Source organism: Fragaria vesca, linkage group LG1, assembly GCF_000184155.1.
Source record: "Fragaria vesca subsp. vesca linkage group LG1, FraVesHawaii_1.0, whole genome shotgun sequence".
Lineage (NCBI taxonomy): Eukaryota > Viridiplantae > Streptophyta > Magnoliopsida > Rosales > Rosaceae > Fragaria > Fragaria vesca.
The window spans coordinates 13,840,292-13,846,365 of NC_020491.1; the positions used below are offsets into that span (position 1 = coordinate 13,840,292).

Sequence of the window (6,074 nt, forward strand, 5' to 3'; positions counted from 1 at the left end):
TGTGTATTTAGTGAATAAGTTGTGTATTTTAATTAAGGGTATTGTAGAAAGTTTTGGTATGTGTATGTAAGTGATGTATTGAGTATGAGATGTGTATCTAGTAATTAGAGATGTGTTAATAAAATTTCTGATACAACATTTTAAGTTTTGAACCGAATGAAAATGAAATGTGAGAGTTTCCTACAAAAAAAAAAAAAAAAAAATGTGAGAGATCACAAGCTGGTTTAAGCCGTATATACCCTCTCATCCTCCTCGTCTGTTCAACTCGAACTGGACGTTCCCGTTTGGATTCTAGCTCATCGTCCTGTCAAGTCATGTCCCCAGAAACACAGAACCCTCGATGAAGCTCCTGCTGCATGCCCAATATTAATTGAACCCTATTCCCATTTTCACTTTTTCTTCGCTTCCTCGGTGCCCTGGATTGTAACCAAGTCCCTTTCCAGTTCTAAGCAGAGACCCTGCTCTAAAATCCCTGGGCTCGATCGCCGTCCAAGCTTTTACCTAATACTATTACTTCATCAATGCTGCACTGTGTATCGATCTGATCGATCCCTACATGCAGACCTACAGTGGTGGGTGCGTGGTCTGTTTCGGGTAAATTTGCTTTCTGCTTTGCTTTGAATTTGGCATGTCCGGCCATTTGCCCTGGCTACTCCTTGTGACTTATACGTAGAGTAGCTATCACATGCAGTTTCAAATGTTGGCATCTTTCGAGTAAAGAGCTTAGAGCATTTAATCACATGCAATGGTATAGTATGCAACTGTTATTTTGGTAGAAATTTTACTCTAATTTACTAATTTTGCTTGTTCCCTTCTTCACACATCATAGAAGCGCCGCCCTCCGCCCTACTGCTCTGCTAACGCCGCCGCTCTATTTCGGTCTCAGCAAGCAGCCAAGCCCGAACCCGATCTGCAAATCGTCCGACGCCGGCCGTCACCACCCCTCAGGATAAAAGGTTGAGTTTCCTGGACACCCAAACACCACCCCAAAGGGCCCAAGCCCAACAAACCTTCAACCTTCTACTCTGGACACCCATATATTATGGGTTTAGAGAGTAACTTGTCTTAGCTACTTTTGGGTGTGTTGACAAAATGCTAGCCACTCATTTGGTAAGCTAATTAAAATGTGTGGCTACGTATGTGGAGATATAAACACAGAACAAACCGTCGAGATTCTATGCTGGGTGGACACTTGTTCAGTTACACTCACCTCAATGCTTCAAACCCAATGAGATTTTCCTCTTAATCTCTTCTCATTTCTGGACTTGTTCCATTCCTTCGTTTCTTCTTCCTTCAACTTTGATCTATGTGATGTGCAGTCACACTTCAGATTTGTTAGATGATTTTTAGATTGATTTGTATTTTTATAGTCCTTATTTTTCTTTTCAAGTATTGCGTGTTGAGTCCATTCTGGTTTCGCGGATGTTTTATTCATCTTCTCAACTTTGAACGGTGCGCAAATCGATTACCAATATATCAAAATGTTGCCGGTGGAGCTCGGATTAAGGACAGTAAATACATGATCTGCTCTCCTTCTATTTAATCTTTACTTTTTCCCTTTCTCAAAATGGAAGTAATTTTCAGACTATTATTTATTTTGGTCGCTCGTGTTTAATAAAGGTCTAGAGCAAGTCCAGACAAGAGAGAAATGCTAACAGGTTAAGATTTACTAGCTTTGTACCGGTGCGATGCATGTGTTACATTGGTGACCATGGAAATGGGTTCTTGCTCAATTCATCAACTTTCTAAAATACAGGCTTTTATGTGTTTTTGTTATACTATTATAACATGTTTAGATGATATGTTATGAACTTATACTTGTTAAGCTGAATAATTCTATAACTCGGTAAAGCCGATGACACCAAACTTCAAACTTAGCTTTATATAACCACCCTAACTAGGCAAACCCATGCTTTCAGCCGGTAACAAAATGTTCTAACTAAAGCACAGAAACCCTATGGTGTCCCCATCCTTGACACATTGACTTGAAAATAAGTGAATAATCAAGTACAGTTTGAATAGCATACTTGTAAATGCTATAACTCTGCCAACTTTGGCATTTGATATTATAGCTGATGTCTCTCTATTTCTCATTGAAATATAGAAAGATGTCATACTTCTTCAGTTTGGCTGTCTACTTATCATGTTTTGCTTCTCTTTGTTCAGCACAGAAGTTGAAGCTGCCATTAAAATCTGTGAATCTTGGCAACTGGCTTGTCGTAGAGGGTTGGATGAAACCTTCTCTCTTTGATGGAATACCTAACAAAGATCTTTTGGTAAGTAGGTTTTGCTAGCAAGTAGTGGTTTATCTTAGTTTGTTCCAAGTTCTTCAATGAGAAATTTAACCACATTGATCAATAATCAAGCTTTCGTTTTTGATGATGTTTTAAAAGGATGGGACGAAGGTGCAATTGAAGTCCACAAAGCTACATAAGTATTTGGGTGCAGAAGATGGGGGTGATTCCGTTGTTGTTATTAATCGCACTTCAGCCTCTGATTGGGAAACATTCAGGGTTAGCTCTTCAAATCAGTGTAACTTAGCTTTAGTTTTATATGTACGTTCCTTGCATCAAGTGATTTCTCCCTTTGTGTATCAAATGCAGTTGTGGAGGATCGATGAAAATTCTTTCAACTTTCGTGTAACAAAGAAGAAGTTTATGGGATTGTCACGCAAGGAAACCAACAGGATAGTAGCGGTGCAAGATCAACCTGGTGACAAAGAAACATTTCAGATTGTAAGGAAAGAAGGCAAGCCAAATAGGATTCGCATTCAAGCATCCAATGGCTTATTTCTCCAGGTACTTTTGCCTCTATTATCATGAGCTAGCAAATTGAATTTACATCAAATAATGTGTTATTAGAGCAGCTCATGTGTTTGAAAATGGGGTGCTCTAGTACTCATTGATATTTGATGATGTACAAATAATAGGATGAATATTACATGAACTTGAATTTTATAGATTGAAGAAAGAGCAATTAGACTTATCAAACAAACTTTTTATTGTGATTAGGCGAAATCAGATACGGAACTGACTGCAGATTATGAAGGCTCCGGTTGGGATGACAGTAATCCATCCGTCTTTGATATGATAATAGTAGGCTCCTTAAAAGGTGAATACCAAATGACAAATGGTTATGGTCCGGATAAAGCCCCTAAAGTCATGCAGGTAAGTTTACATCTTTTTTGAGGAGCATGTAAGTTTACATCTTAACATAAAGAAAACCAGAATTGATCTGATGCAAGTACACTGTTTAAACCGATAGAGCAATGCAGTCAATCATAAATTGTATTTTGTTTGTTTGTTTTTTTTTTTTTTGATAGGAATCATAAATTGTAGTTGGCGTTAAACCCACATATGCTTAATGTATAGGACCATTGGAACTCTTACATAACCGAAGATGATTTCAAATTCATGTCGTCCAGAGGCTTGAATGCTGTGAGGATCCCAGTTGGATGGTGGATTGCATATGATCCAAAACCTCCAAAGCCTTTTGTTGGGGGATCATTGAAAGCCTTGGACAATGCTTTCATTTGGTCACAGTAAGTATTGCAAAATCATTAGACACTTATAATCATAGACAATACCATAAAATATAAGAAAATTGTACAGATAAACCACAGATAAATGCTTCAGATTAGTATAATTATTGTTTTCCTCATTTAATATATATGCAGAAAATATGAGTTGAACGTGATTATAGAACTACATGCAGTTCAAGGTTCCCAAAATGGCTTGGATCACAGTGGAACACGAGATGGACATCTCGAATTTGGAGATTCCCACATACCGGACACTCTGAAAGTTATAGATTTCCTAGCCGCAAGGTTCACAGCCTTTAACTTTCACCTGCATTCTTATAACACACACGCACACACAGATATGCTTAAGCTCGATTGTGAACAACAAATGTGCAGGTATGCTAAAAATCCAGCTCTTGGAGCTATTGAGTTAATGAATGAGCCTTGGGCACCACTTGTGACTCTAGACACCCTAAAAAAGTATTACAAAGCTGGTTATGATGCGGTAAGGAAGCACACTTCAAGTGCCTATGTGATGCTAGCAAATCGCTTGGGACCTGCTGATTCAAAGGAGCTCCTCTCATTTGCTCAAGGCCTCAAAAAGGTAGTCATAGATGTGCATTACTACAGCATGTATATAGATATGTTCAAAGACTTCAGTGCGCAACAACACATCGATTTCATCTACAACCAACGAGGTTCTGATCTTGCTGCTGTGAACATTTCCAATGGGCCCCTAACTTACGTTGGTAAGACATACTTGTCAATCTATGACAATTTTGTTTCTTTTGGTTGAGACTGAGCAATGTACTTTGTATGCTCTAGGGGAATGGGTTGCAGAATGGGGAATCAATGGAGCATATAAGCAAGACTACCAGAGATTCGCCAAAGCACAACTAGATGTTTACGGTCGTGCTACTTTTGGATGGGCATACTGGTCTTACAAGTGTGAAAATGATCACTGGAGCCTCAAATGGATGATTGAGAATGACTACATAAAAATCAAATAGCTTATTCTATAATCTGGAATAATGCTGATGAATTCAGCTGTCTTGCACTTTTAAATAAAATGAAGAAATAACAAAGCGTGTTTCTATCTCTGATGCTTGATGCGGTTTTAAATGATAATATCAAGCATCCTTTTACTCAACCTAGTTAAATTCGGTTATGGAACAAACTTGTTTGAGTACTACAAAAAAATATTCAGTTAGCCACGACAAAATGCCGTCGTCAAAAGTTACTTTGCCGTGGCCAAATAGCAACGGCGACGACTTAGTGATGACATTTTTTCCGTCGTCGTTGAGGGCGTGGTCGTTGCTTTTGGCTACGACAACCAGCCGCTGGCGACTGCAAAGGCCGTCGTAAAGTTGTATTTATGAATTAAAAAAATTTATCTGACAAGCATATTAGCTTGCCAGCTGGTTTTCATTTTTTTTGGACAAAAGTTGTGCAAAAAGAAATTAAACATATTAGAAAAAGAATTATTACACTGAATTAAATGTCTCAAAATTACTACCAATCTTACATGAGAACTATCAATATAAGCATATCAAGCTCTAAGTGTTTCTACCAATTAGTTTCTTGACACAAGCACAAAACCAACTAAGAGCAACCAACTAAGCCAAAGCTTCCAGAACCAAAGTTTCAATTGTATGTCACTATATATACTAGCAATAGGGATTATTTAGTAGCTACCGCTTGGCTTCCATCAGTGTCATATACTTCTTGAACATCACGACTATCTCAAATACATATAACCACGTGCACCTTTGTCAAACCTGAAAGGAAAAGTTCAGTTATAACATCTATCACATTGAATATTCACTACGTCCTTTTTGGCTTCAGACGACTGGGTTCAGACGACAGAAGACGTTTAGTCTGTCGTCCCGAATATTGTAACGACAGACATTTAAAAGAGTGTCGTCTGAAAATAGCAACTCAATAGTAGTTAAAATTAACGTGTTTTTGAGACGACATACATTTGTCGTTCAAAAAAAGGAAAAATGTACCCTAATGTTACACTTATAAGACGACAGAAAACTGTCGTATGGTGAAGAAACTTAAATGTGTCTGAAGCTGTTTTTTTTTTGGCATAATTGGAGGAGTTTTTTTGACACTTAAAACCAACTCTCATTCTCTCAACTCCCCCGATACTTTTCTTTACTTTTCTCAACTCTCTTTTCTCTCTCTCAGTGTTCCTCACCCACATAACCAAAACCTCTCTTCCTCCTCCCTAAAAACCAAATTCTCTCCTCTTCACATTCTCAAATTGATCGAATCCTCTCCTCTATCTAATACCCTAAAACCAATTTCTCTCATCTAGATCTGGAGACCCAGATCTGCCCCAATTTCAACCTCCCAAACCCTAAATCTCCAAACCCTTGCAAATCATGTTCACCGTCAAGGCCACCACCCGGAAGAGGCGCGCGGCCAAGCCCGACCAAGCCCGAGCTCGCCAAGTCGGCCAACGTCAATCTCAATCTTGACCTTTCCAGGTTTTTTCCTTCGCCGTAACGACAGCGTCGTGGTGAGAGGAGAGTCCAGGATGGACGGG

General features: G+C 38.8%; 1 pseudogene; it reads left to right on the top strand.

The window, feature by feature from the left end:
* The first annotated feature begins 2,108 nt into the window (after positions 1-2,108).
* LOC101308518 overlaps positions 2,109-6,074 on the top strand; it is a 38,916-nt pseudogene continuing 34,950 nt past the window's right edge.